This window comes from Nicotiana tabacum, chromosome 18, assembly GCF_000715075.1.
Source record: "Nicotiana tabacum cultivar K326 chromosome 18, ASM71507v2, whole genome shotgun sequence".
NCBI lineage: Eukaryota > Viridiplantae > Streptophyta > Magnoliopsida > Solanales > Solanaceae > Nicotiana > Nicotiana tabacum.
This window is the reverse complement of record NC_134097.1, coordinates 12,086,848-12,102,096: the sequence shown is the minus strand read 5'-3', so window position 1 is coordinate 12,102,096 and position 15,249 is coordinate 12,086,848.

Below are 15,249 nucleotides of genomic sequence, written 5' to 3'. Positions count from 1 at the left end.
CTCTGCACTCGGCACTCGCACTCAGTAGGTACATGCACTCACTGGGGGTGTGTACAGACTTTGGAGGGGCTCCTTCATCCCAAGCGCTATAATCTGCACGGATAACTCACGTGCTGCACGAACAACTCACGTGCTATAGTATCAATATCTGTATCTGCAAGGACAACTCACGCGCTATAATAAAGCCTAAAAGGCCTGCTGCAGGCGGACATCCCCGATCCACATAATAATAAAGTATATAAAGCCAATATGGCATGCTGCGGCGTGCAGCCCGATCCCACAGTTATCCTCACAATCATGCCCTCGGCCTCACTCAGTCATCAATCTCTCTAGTCTCTCGGGCTCAGAATGTCATGAAACTAGCCCAAAACGATGATATTATGAATCAATAAATAGCAACAGAGACTGAGATATGATATGTAATGAAATGAATATGACTGAGTACAAATTTTCAATTTAAACAAATAATTCACAGCAATATGACCTCTGTGGGTCCCAATAATACTGGCACATAGCCTCAACATTATTTTTAATATGATTCTCAGCTCAATTTACTTTAACACATAAAACTGCATAGAAAATGCCAAGATTATTTGACTACAAAATTCCGTGAAAACAATTATGTCACAATTTCTATGGTGCACGCCCACACGCCCGTCACCTAGCATGTGCGTCACCTCCCAACAATTCACATAATACATATATTTAGGGTTCATACCCTCAGCACTAAGATTAGAAGAGTTACCTACCTTTTACAAGACGAATCCAATGTCGAGCAAGCTAAACAATGCTCCAAAAATTCCATTATGCCCGTATCAACTTCCGAATGGCGCGAATCTAGTCACAATTAATTTGATTCAGTCCACAAAATCATAGAAATTAACTCCATATCAAAATACTAAAATTTTCCAAAAACTCCGAAATTACACCCCAAAATTCACTCGTGGGTCCCACGTCTCGGAACCCGACAAAAGTTATAAAATTAGAAAGCCCATTCAACCACGAGTCTAGCCATACCAATTTTACCAAAATCCGACCTCAACTCGACCCTCAAATCTTCAATTAAACCAAGAGGGTTTTCTAAATATTTCAACTTAATTCACCCATTAAATGATTGATTCAAAGGCATAATCATGGAAATTAATCAAAACTGGATATGAATCACTTACCCCAAACACCCATGCAAGAATCTCTTCAAATATTGCCTTCTACCGAGCTCCCAATTTGATTTTTGTATTATGAACTCAAAACCCCCGTTTTGGAACTTTTAATACTGCCCAGAAATGCCTTCATCGCGTTCGCGAAGCACAAAAATGTGTTGCAAGATTCCTTCTTCGCGTTCGCGATATCCTCATCGCATTCGCGATTCCTTCCGACCTCTAACCTTCGCATTCGCGAGACACGAGCCGCGTTCGTGAAGGCTTAACGCCAGGCAGGCCCCCGGCTCCCTTTCCAATTCGCGTTCGCGTCCGCCCACTCGCGTTTGCGTAGGCTTCCCCATCTCCCTTCTTCGCGTTCACATCTCCTTCATCACGTTCGCGATGGGCAAATCCCAGCAATCCAAAATCCTTCTATGCGAACGCATGAGACCCTTTGCATTCGCGAAGAACAACACCAGACACCAGTTCCAGCAGTTGCAAAACAAGGAAAAATGATCTGAAACCGTCCCAGAACTCACCCGAGCCATTTGGGACCTCAACCAAACATACCATCAAGTCCCAAAACATCATACGAACTTAGTCGAACCTTCAAATCACCTCAAAGAACACTATAACCACGAATCATACCCCAATTCAAGCCTAATGAGCTTTGAAATTTCAAATTTCAACAAACGACACCACAAATCAAGTCCGATTGAACTAAAAGTTTTCACAAAAGTCATAAATGGTATAAAGGCCCTATCAAAATTTCCAGAATCGAATTCCGACCCCGATATCAAAAAGTCAACCCCCTGGCCAAACTTTCCAAAAATTAAACTTTTGTCATTTCAAGCCTAATTCCACTACGGACCTCTAAATAATTTTCCGGACACGCTCCTAAGTCCAAAATTACCATATGAAGCTACTGAAATCATCAGAATTTGAATCTGAGGTCGTTTACACATAGATCAACATCCGATCGACCTTTTCAACTTAAGCTTTCCATTTAAGAGACTAAGTGTCTCATTTCACTCTAAATTCTCTCTGGACCCGAACTAACTAACCTGATAAGTCATACAACAACTATAAAGCACAAACGGAGCAGTAAATAGGGGAACATGGCTGTAATGCTCAAAATGACTGGCCAGGTCGTTACATTCTCCCCCACTTAAACGTACGTTCGTACTCGAACATGCCAAGAGTTGTTTCCAAGCCATCAAATCACTATTCCATATTACCACACACGTACCCGGAGGTGATCTCACGTCGCCCTATTCTACATAGGCCTAACAACACAATACAACTGCAAATCCTTAATTTAACCTTAGCCCAAAAATCTTGGAATTCAATTCCCAACATTCTGAATTTCTTACAAGACCTGAATCTCACATTTACATACTATATAAGTCTGAACAAGCTGCATCGAGCCATAATCATAACCACGGATACAATCACATAACATACTACATAACTTGCATGCTCGTAGCACCATTCTTGATTACAGTAACTACTCTAAAACCAACCCGGTACTAATATTAAACCCTATATCAAACAAAACCTCGTTCCAAAACCTTCGTACACTGCTGATAATGAAAGAAACACGTGGAATCTCATGACCCCTTATCAGATCAACAAGTCATGGAGCTTTCTCGCCCCAACCAAAATCATAATCACCTTGCTAAGCCGACTTTTAATATTATCCTTCCGAATATACTGTAATCAAACATGATAGTACCCATTCTAGGTCTAATGACCTTATATTATTAAATACAACTATCCCACAGACACGCCATATCAATATAACTGCACTCACAACTGCACAATTAGTGTACCCAAATATGGGAGATGTCTCAAGGAAGAGAACCATATTGCAAGTTCAACAAGCACCACCATAACCACAATGTTACAACCAACTCCTCAAATTTCGTGAAGAGGATAACCGTAGGCGCATGTGCACAATTGTAGAGGAAGAAAATTAAAGAATCAGATAAATTATCATAGAAATAAAATTCCCATACACGGCACAAACAAGTCACGTGCCAATAATATAAATCGCCTGGCATGGTCACAAGCCTCCAGTCCCAGCATATCATACAAGAGAAATTAAACAAGTACACATATATATGATAATGAAATAAGATTCTGATGCTCCTGGACTGGTATAAATAACACACCATAGTGTAAGCATGTGCAAAGTTTGCTATCACACTTCAAATCGGCAATTTAACGCAGAAATAGTAACTACCCTGTTTATTCAGGGAATTAGCCTCTTTGTAACCTCAAGTGTAGCCCAGATAGTTCTCAACAAAGGTAAGAACATGAGAAACGTTATAACATTACGCTTAACAATCAACTCTAGGCATATCATAGCCTAAGCATTCTTTGGAGTATAAATACTTCCCCCGATGCCTGCATATTGTCTCAAACCTCACATATATGCACACTAATAGTGCGTTGCTATCACAAATAATTAACGCAACTAGCCCCTCCATTGAGTTTAAATAAAATACTCACCTCAAACAGGCCGCAACCCGAAACAATATGCTTCTAAGAACTCCTAGTCTCCAAATTCATCGAGCACATAAATCACCGTAACTGATCCCAACTTCATCACTAGAATGACTAACACATCCTTCATGCACGATCATCCCACGAGGAAATCTTTCATAATTATTCTGTGCCACATAGCAATAATTTGAATATCAGTAGTCTATCAACCATGTGAGTACCGCAATACTAATTAAACATCCATAAGTCAAAATACAATGCGCCTTCTGAAATCCGCACCCTTCTCATACAACACCAAGTAGTAATAGTATTCATCTAGTTATTTGGAACCGCCCATGTTGTCTAAGAATTCATGACCATTCTGCCCAAACTTCATGACCTTCCTTTAAGACTGAACTGCCACCTTGTATATGCAAATCTAACTTCTGCACAACACATAACATCTATCTTGCCATCATGTGAAAAGCACAAGAATCTCATTATCAACTCTGGGTCACCAGCAAATTACATACCCAGTTAGTTAGAAACCTTCCTCGTGCTTCCTTCCATGAGGAAATCACAATACACAACACGTTTCCTACACAAGTAAAAGATATCCGGTTCAAACCATGGTAGAAACCATCAAGAACACTTTAAAATCAATCTGCACATAACCAAGCTATTAGAACTAAATTCCTCTAACTCGACCAAACTACGTAGGTCACCGAAACCCAAGAATATTGCCACCAAAACATCTGTAGAGTCTCACTACATCATAATTACCCCTATAAATACCACAACCGAAACACCCACTCTGAAAATACCTTATGTGAATTTAAAATTGTTCCTCTTCCCTTTTATTATATTGAAATGTATAATCCATAGTTATATAGAATTACCGCAAGTCCCGACACCATCCAATGTAACTATCAGATTCTAGCAATATACCAATCCGAAAAAATTTCAATTGCCATTTATACATTTTTGAATTCATTAGCACCTTCTCGAGAGTCACTCACTTTGCTCAAATCTAAATTGCACCGCCCAAATGGGCTGAAAGACACGTGCCCCATTAGCACAACAACACTCAAAGAGGTAATCCTGCCTTAATACCACTGATCAAATTCAAACTCCGTGCGTATTATACTATTCACAAATAACAACTCACTCACCCCGTGATTTTCATATACCCATAAAGTGCAATATAATCCGTATTTAGAAATTTCAGTACTCTAGTCATCCTCGATCTCAACCTATGCAAGTCATAACTAATCCACAAGTATGCCTCAGACCAAACTAAAATTTAACATATAACCATCAATTGAATTGTCAGTAGCAGGCTCCCCCACTTGGCTCAAAGCCATAGATTAAAACACTTCATAACTCACAATACCCATATTTTACTACTGCCATAATACTACAATCAGTCCAACGAAAATTCTTCTCAAGCTCATAAACGCCAACCATAAAATACCTCAATCATCCACTAAATTCACATTTATTCCCTTAACACTCAAGTCAACTTTCTCAACCAGATTCAAATTCAAGTCTCAACACATGCGCCCCGCTGGCAGAAAAGAAACTCTATATTCACATCATAAGGAACACTCCTATGTAGATTACTCTGTAGGAGATAACTCACCTGCTTAGTCTCAAATTGGCATCTTGTTATACCCTTTCGTAGCCATAATTACTATGAAATCACTTAATCTTTCTGAGTCCAAACTCATTAACCAGACATGAGAATTTAATTTATCCCTAAATTTAACAACGTGAAAGGTCCTTCAAAACATTCATACTCGAGACTGTACGTCACATCAAAATGAAAATCAAGCACCCAACGGCCCTCTTTACATTCCAAGGAAACACTTCTCGTCACATTCAATCCATCTTAACACATCTCGCAATCGCATCATCCTCATCATATAGCCATTTGACCGCTCATCAAGCCATAAATTTTCCACTCATATGGTTACTACCAGACATATGAGTCCAAATATACAAGTTACAACGGAAGATACCGAGCCTAAGCTACGGTACAAACCTGGCCTCAAGTCCTCCAGACTGGCCCATCACCAAAACATAGCATACATATCTCGCACGTCATCCCTGAAATCACAAGCCGGCAATACACAGCTGATACCGAGTGCTCACATGCGCATACGAATGCGTGGAAGGAATTCAAAGAGTTATATTTCAAGCTGAATCAATTCTGCACGATAAGGAAAGAAAGATGGGAAATTATCCTAAATTCCCTGTAGCCTCTCGAAGATAAGTATGGACATTATCATACCGATCTGCAAGACTCTACTAGACATTTGCTCATGACTTGTAGAACCTATAAACCTAGAGCTCTGATACCACCTTGTCACGAAACAAAATCCAACTAGCCGTGATGGCACCTAACCTCACCCTCTAGGTAATCCCAATAACAATAATCCTAATCAATTAATATTTAACTCACTCTAATTCACTCCTCAAGGACTGGTAGTACAAATCATGAGCTTCTAAAATTAGAAATTACAAATCTGGTATGAAATAAATACATCATCTGTTCGAAATGTACATAAATAGATTTTTATAAATCTAATGCTACTATGAACAAGAGGCAGCTACAACCAGAATGCAGGTACGTCTTCAAATCCAGCTCTCGTCGATCACAACAACATCCAATATCTGCACGCAAGGTGCAGAAGTGTAGTATGAGTACAACTGACCCATGTACTCAATAAGTAACAAACCTAACCTTAGGTTGAAAGTAGTGACGAGCTTGTACCAAGGTCAGGGTCCAGCTCCAATAACCAACAACATTTCATAACAACATAAAGCGAGTAATAAAAGAAGTAACTCAAAGAATAAATGCTCAGCTACATCATGATTTCTGAAAACAATTCTGCCTTTCCAGTGTGTTAGTGAAAATCCAAATCGTTTATCAAAAATATAAGTAAGTTTGAAAATAATATTTTTTTCCCAAAAATCCTTTCAACAATGATAAGATATTTTATTTTATTTCCAGATAACCAGTGGAAAATGCATCACTATGCCTGTATATCAAATGTGCATGTCAATGCGATGCAACTCAATGATAAAATCATATGCATACTCTCAGAGTATCATTTCACTCAGTCCTCCCAGTCACTCAGTCCTCACAGTCACTTAGTCCTCCTAATCACTCAGTCCTCCCAATCGCTCTGCACTCGCACTCAGTAGGTACCTGCGCTCACTAGGGGTGTGTACAAACTCCGGAGGGGCTCCTTCAGCCCAAACGCTATAATCTGCACAGACAACTCACGTGCTACATGGACAACTCACGTGCTATAGTATCAATATTTGTATCCGCACGGATAACTCACGTGCTATAATAAAGTCTATAAGGCCTACTGCAGGCGGGCATCCCCGATCCACATAATAATAAAGTATATAAAGCCAATATGGCATACTGCGACGTGCAGCCCGATCCCATAGTTATCCTCTCAATCAGGCCCTCGGCCTCACTCAGTCATCAATCTCTCCAGTCTCCCGGGCTCAGAATGGCATGAAACTAGCCCAAAATGATGATATTATGAATCAATAAATAGCAACAGAGGCTGAGATATGATATGTATTGAAATGAATATGACTGAGTATAAATTTTTAATTTAAACAAATAATTCACAGTAATATGACCTCTGTGGGTCCCAATAATACTGGCGCATAGCCTCAACATGATTTTTAATATGATTCTCAGCTCAATTTTCTTTAACACATAATATTGCATAGAAAATGCCAAGATTATTTGATTATAAAATTCCATGAAAACAATTATGTCACAATTTCTATGGTGCACGCCTGTCACCTAGCATGTGCGTCACCTCCTAACAATTCATATAATACATATATTCAGGGTTCATACCCTCAATTCCAAGATTAGAAGAGTTACTTACCTCGAACAAGACGAATCCATTGTCGAGCAAGCTAAACAATGCTCCAGAAATTCCATTCTGCGCGTATCAACTTCAGAATGGCTCAAATCTAGCCACAATAAATTTGATTCAGTCCACAAAATTATAGGAATTAATTCCATATCAAAATACTAATATTTTTCACAAAATCCGAAATTACACCCTAAAAATCACCTGTGGGTCCCACATCTCGGAATCCGGCAAAAGTTATAAAATCCGAAACCCCATTCAATCACGACTCTAGCCATACCAATTTTACCAAATTCCGACCTCAACTCGACCCTCAAATCTTTAAATTAAACCAAGAGAGTTTTCTAAAATTTTCAACTTAATTCACCCATTAAACGATGGATTCAAAGGCATAATCATGGAAATTAATCAAAACTGGATAAGAATCACTTACCCCAAACACTCACGCAAGAATCTCTCCAAAAATTGCCTTCTACCTAGCTCCCAATTTGATTTTTGTGTTATGAACTCAAAACCCCCGTTTTGGAACTTTTAATTTTGCCCACAAATGCCTTCATCGCGTTCACGACCATAGCTTCGCGTTTGCGAAGCACAAAAATATGATGCAAGATTCCTTCTTCATGTTTGCGATATCCTCATCGCGTTCGCCTTGCCTTCTGAACTCTACCATTTGCGTTCGCGAGACACGAGCCACGTTCGCGAAGGCTTAACGCCAGGCAGGCCCCCAGCTCCCTATCCTCTCCGCGTTCGCGTCCGCCCACTCGCAGTTGCATAGGCTTCCCCAGCTCCTTTCTTCGCGTTCGCTTCTCCTTCATCGCATTCGCGATGGGCAAATCCCAGCAGTCCAAAATCCTTCTTCGTGAGCGCGTGAGACCCTTCGCATTTGCGAAGAACAACACCAGACACCAGTTCCAGCAGTTGCAAAACAAGGAAAAATGATCTGAAGCCATCCCGGAACTCACCCGAGCCCCTCGGGACCTCAACCAAACATACCATCAAGTCCTAAAATATCATACGAACTTAGTCGAACCCTCAAATCACTTCAAACAACACTAAAACCACGAATCATACCCTAATGTATAACGGACCTATCAAAATTTCCAGAATCGAATTCCGACCCCGATATCAAAAAGTCAACCCCCGATTAAACTTTTCTAAAATTCAGCTTTTGCCATTTCAAGCCTAATTCCACTACGGACCTCTAAATAATATTCTGGACACACTCCTAAGTCTAAAATTACCATACGAAGTTACTAAAATCGTCAGAATTTGAATATGAGGTCGTTTACACTTAGATCAACATTCGATCGACTTTTCCAACTTAAGCTTTCCATTTAAGAGACTAAGTGTCTCATTTCACTTTGAATTCTCTCTGGACCCGAACTAACTAACCCGATAAGTCATACAATAGCTATAAAGCACAAACGGAGCAGTAAATGGGGGAACGGGGTTGTAATGCTCAAAACGACCGTCCAGGTCGTTACAGTTCTCTTCTTGGAGAAGTTTGTGCCACATACCTGCAGGGAGGAGCTGCACATACAATTCAAGAAGCTACGTTAGGAGGGCATGTCTGTGACCCAGTATGAGACGAGATTTTTAGAGTTGGTTGTTCATGCAGCTTGGTTGGTTCCCACTGAGAGGGAGAGGAATAATAGATTCATTGATGGCGTCACCTATCAGTTGCGGTTTTCCATGACTCGGGAGAGTTTATCAGGTGCTAAGTTCGACGAGGTGATTGATATTGCTTGACGTCTAGAGATGGTTTGTAGCCAGGAGCATGAGGAGAGGGAGGCCAAGACGCGTTGTGGTTCAGGTTGCTTCATCGGTGTTCCATATGTGGGTTAGTTCTACCACCTCAGGGGTCCTCCTTGTAGGCCCGCTCAGATAGCCCGTCCAGTTCATCGTGATGCATCATTTAGCCATGGTTCATACAGTGCCCATCCATGCCAGTCATCTCTCAGTTCTCTCCCAACTTAGAGTTCATCTTGTGCACCGTCAGTTTAGGGTTCATTTGTGCCAGGTCCTTCTAGCAGTTATTCTGGTACTCGGGAACCGATTTAGTCCCCACCACCACCATCGGGGAGTTGATTTGAGTGAGGGGGGTTTTGGCATATGTGGAGACAGTGTCCCCGTTGCTCGGTAGGTCCAGTTCAGTAGAGGAGACAGGTTGCGACTTCCGCACCAGTTACTTCACCACCTATCTAGCCAGCTTGGGGTGGCCCCCAGGAAGCTCGAGGTTGCCCTAGAAGGGAAGGTCGATCAGGTGGTGGACAGGCCCGATTCTATGCTAAGCCATAGAGATGCTTCCACATTATTTGACCCTGGTTCTACTTATTCCTATGTATCATCCTAGTTTACTCGTTATTTAGATATGCCACATGATTCCTTAGTTTAACCTGTTCATGTATCTACGCCTGTGGGTGATACTATTATTGTGGACCATGTATATTGGTCATGTGTAGTGACTATTGGAGGATTGGAGACTCGAATTGATCTCTTATTTCTTAGTATGGTTTATTTCGACGTGATCTTGGGTATGGATTGGTTGTCTCCATGTCATTCTATTCTGGATTGTCATGCTAATACGGTGACGTTGGCGATGCCGGGGTTGCCAAGGATCGAGCGGAGAGGTTCTGTAGATTATGTTCCAAGCAGGGTGATTTTATATTTGAAGGGCCAACTGATAGTTGGGAAGGGGTGTTTATCTTATTTCGCCTTTATGAGGGATGTTGGTGCCGATACTCCTACTATTGATTCTGTTCCGGTGGTGCGAGATTTTCCAGATGTGTATCCTGCAGACCTGCAGGACATGCCACTCGACAAGGATATTTACTTTGGTATTGACTTGGTGCTGGGAACTCAGCCCATCTCTATTCCTTCGTATCGTATGGCGCCAACTGAGTTGAAGGAATTGAAAGAGCAGCTTCAAGAGATTCTTGATAAGGGGTTTATTAGGCTTAGTGTGTCGCCTTGGGGTGCACCAGTTCTGTTTGTGAAGAAGAAGAATTCTATTTGATGATGTCCAAATCCACAACTAAAAAGTAAATGGACACGGTTGCATGCAATATATAATTTACCCAACTATGAGCCAGGTTCGAATCCCACAGAGGACAATATGTAGGCGATTAGGCGCGTAAGGGAATTATCACTTATTATGCTAAGCCAAACACTTACAAAGGTTTTGAGAAAATATTTATAACTAATTGCGAAAATGTAAAGTAACTTAAAAAGCAAATAAAATGATCAATGGCTACAAGCATGGATGCACTGGGAATTACACTCAAGTAACGATCCAATGTATTTCACAATTTTACAAATATGAGTGAGTTTATTACTAAATTAGCCTCGGGTAGTAATTCTATATTAGCTTCTTCCGAAGACTAACAGGACTTCCTAATTGAATTATCCCTAAAACTATTAATAGATTAAGCACACCCGAATATGGCTACAAGTAGTTCAATCCAATCCCTAGGTAGAAGCTATAAAGTGAGAGTTAACACATCTAGTTCTTGTTAATTAACCTTTCCCGACCCCGAATTATTTTTTTCAAAATTAATTTGAAATGAATGGGCGAGTCCTAGGGTTAGCTAATCCCTTTGGAAACTTTGAAGAACAAGAATAATTAAAGAAACAATAACTCACTTCATAATAAATAAAAATCATTCAATACATAAGCACAACAAGATATTTAATCGACATTTTAAATATGAATATTTTCATAAATAAGATTTAAGTGCTGAAAAAAATACATACACACTTAGATATTCAATACAAAGCAAGGAAATAAAGAAATGAACATAATTGTGTAAGAAATTCTCAACCAAAAGTTTCAAATCTTCAAGACCCAAGTGTGTGTGCAAGAACCCCTAGCTCCAAAATTGCCAAAAATCTTCCGTGCAGAGACTAACAAAAGCTGTTAAAGCTGCCAAAGATATGTTTTCAATAAGATAGGTCGTGTATTAAATGGTTTGGGGTCAAAAACGTAAAATTCCAGAATTGCCTAGATTTCTGCCCAGATTATGTTCTATGCGATCGCATAGTGATAACCGCGATCGCGAAGAGCAACGTCTGCAAAGCTACGCGATCGCGTGGAGACAGACGCGTTCGCATAGAAGGTTTGACCAGTGCTGGCCAATTTTACTTCTTCGTGATCGCATGACTTCAACCGCGTTCGCATGGCTTCTTTCTCCTGGGTTATGCGATCGCATGTAGCCTTCCGCGATCGCATAACTTCTTTTTTCTGGACTTCCGCGATCGCATAGAGAAATAACTGGCAGTAGTCCATTTTTCCCAATTTAACACATTTTGACTTGTTTTCTTCCGTATCTTCTCCAAATCATATGATACCTGAAATATGGCAATAATCCTCAATAAATACCTTAGTTTCTCAACAAATCATGCAAAAGTCTAAATATCAAGAAGAGGTAAGTTGGTAAAATATCAACTTATCAAACCCCCAAACTTAAACTATTGCTTGTCATCAAGCAATTCAACAACTAAGAACATCCTTTAATGAAATCATCAATTAAGCTCAATGACATACCAAACATCATTTCAAGCCAAAAAGGTTCAAAATAAACACAATCTAGTGACTTCAGTTGGTACCAACAATTAATCCAAAGCATATGAATCGCCAACAACTTCTCAACAATTTCATTTCAAATCAAGTGCTCAAACACCACATTAATCAAAGTAGCAACCAAGTCATAACACTAAAGCTTCAAAATTTGCCACATTATCATAAATAATTTTCTTTTGTTCATTCCTCCCAATTGGAGATTGGATTAAGTTTGCAACTCAAAATTTCATGTGCTCTCACACTTAAGAGAGAATTCCAACTTATAAATTATAATTTAAACACAAATGAGGTATCAAATGGAAAGAATTAACTCTCTCTCCCTCTCTCTCTCTCTCTCTCTCTCTCTCTCTCTCTCTCTCTCTCTCTCACACACACACACACACACACACACACACACACACACACAAAGATATTCAGATGCACAAAAGTAGCTCCATAGGCTTGTCTTCATGTATTTCTCCACTAATATATACACACTTGGTTCAAAATCAAGTAGGACTTAAGGGATTGCAATGTTGGTTTTTGGTTAAGGTAGGGCACAAGTTGGATAAAAGTGACTCAAAACCTCCCTAAGCACTATAATTTGCAACAATTAAAGCATATTTTCTTTAAAAACTTTTTTCCATCATTTCTTCACTTTTCATTCCACACCTAATATTCCATTTTATTCCCAACTCCTTATTTTTCCTTCCTTTATCTTCTTTCTTACTCATTTTTTATTTTTATTTTTTATTACCTTTCACCTTTAAAGCAACTTCCATATCACAACTTTTTCAACCTTCACCCCTAAACTTGGGCTTTTAGCCTATATTTACACTTTCAAAGTACTTAGGGAGGTAGGATGCCAAAAGCTAGATCAATAAAGAATGAAGGGTTACACCTTGTAACATGGTTGCCAAAGAAAAAGTTTAAAGGCTCAAAAGAGGTTGACTAAGGAAAATATGCAAGGGTAGGAAATTTAAGGCATAGTAACGATCCCGGGAAGGCCTAACACAATTTTTCAAACCAAGTTAGTCTAGGATTTCGCCTTGAAGCACATTCCAAAAAAGTTCTAGACTACAAATAATGCAAGAGAACTCACAACAAATCTTAACACACATGGCACATGCAAACTCGAGTGACATATTAAAACTAATGAACCCAAAGAAAATCACATATAGCCTTAAAGACTATTTAATGAATCAAAGAGCCAAATATATAACCTAAAAGTCACAACAAGGATTTTCACATCAATCATTTTTCATTTTAAAGATCAAAGTTTCATATTCCAAAGGTTTAAATCATGTTGGTACCAAACAAGCCACATGTTGGTTTATGGACAAAAATATCACACCCAATAACCAATTTATTAACTACTAGCTACTAAACTAACTAACAATATTTACGTAAAATTTTTAAAAAAGAAACTAGATAAAACTAATCGCTTAAGAAAGTTGTCACGCTATCCATCAGAGGGAAAAATCACCCGGTTCGACACAAATTATTTTTTTGGAAAAGAACCGCAACATAAAGAAAAAATAAGGAGTTTTATTAATACTAATACGAGTAAATAAATCAACAAAAATAAGAAACTAAAAACTAATGCCGTCATGCTAGAAATACACTACAAAATATCACTAATAAACTACAAACGGTTACCAATCTACACAAGTTCATTTTCCAAAAAATTAAAAAATAAAAATATAGTCATGCTCTAAATACACCATCACATATAAACGAGCCACCCCCAACCTAAAGTGTTGCATTGTCCTCAATGTAACTAAACAAAATAAGATAAAATGAAAGAGGTGCTCTCTGAAACTGTATCACTCGGAATTGGAGGTGGTGGAAAATTTGAGGCATCTGATGAATAGTGTATTTCAACCATATCTTGAATCATTTGTCATAGAATTCATTGATAGTATCCTGGTATACTCACATAGCCAGGATGAGCATGCACATCATTTGAGGATTGTACTACAAAGGTTGAGGGAGGAGAAGCTTTATGCCAAGTTCTCAAAGTGAGAGTTTTGGCTCAGTTTAGTGGCGTACTTGGGGCACGTGGGGATTAAGGTGGACCCAAAGAAGATAGAGGTGGTTCATAGTTGGCCCATACCATCTTCAGCTACTGATATTCAGAGCTTTCTCGGCTTGGCCGAATATTATCGTCACTTCATGGAGGGTTTCTCGACTAATACAGTGCCTCCGGTGGGATGGTTTGAGCTGGGTGAGGCTAGGCTATTAGGTACTGGTTTAGTTCAGGATGCTTTGGACAAGGTTAAGTCAATTTAGGATCGGCTTCATACGGCGCAGTTTAGACAGAAGAGTTACGCCTATAGGAAGGTTCGTGATGTTGCTTACATGGTAGGGGGAGACGATACTCCTCAAGGTTTCACCCATGAAGGGTGTTATGAGATTTGGGAAGAAGGGAAAGTTGAGACCTCGGTATATAGGGCCTTTTAAGGTGCTTCAGAGGATTGGAAGGGTGTCTTACAAGCTTGACTTGCCGCCTAGTCTGTCGAGTGTTCATCTAGTGTTTCATGTTTCTATACTCCAAAAGTATGTCGGTGATTCGTCTCATGTTTTGGACTTCAGCACGATTCAGTTGGATGATGATTTGACTTATGATATAGAGCCGATGGCCATTTTGGATCGGCAGGTTCGAAAGTTAAGGTCAAAGAATATAACTTTAGTGAAGGTGCAGTGAAGAGGTTAGCCAGTTGAGTAGGCTACTTGGGAGACCGAGCAGGAGATGTGGAGCAGATATCCTTGCCTATTTGAGACCCCGATTATGTTTCTAGACCCGTTCGAGGACGGACGTTTATTTAATAGAGGGAGGATGTAACAACTCGGCCGGTCATTTTAGGTGTTGTAGCCCCCGTTCCTCCATTTACTGCTTATTCTATGCTCAATTGTCATTATGCGACTTTGCCAGGGTAGTTGGTTCGGTTTCAGGGATGTTTCGGAATGTGTTGAGACACTTAGTCTCAAGGTTGGAAGCTTAAGTTTAAAAGGTTGATCGGAGTTTGACTCATGTGTAAACGACTCTAAAATGTAGTTTCAACAGATCCAATAGCTCCGCAGGGTAATTTTGGACTTAGGAATGTGTCCAGATAGTGATTTGGAGGTCTGTAGTTGATTTAGACTTGAAATG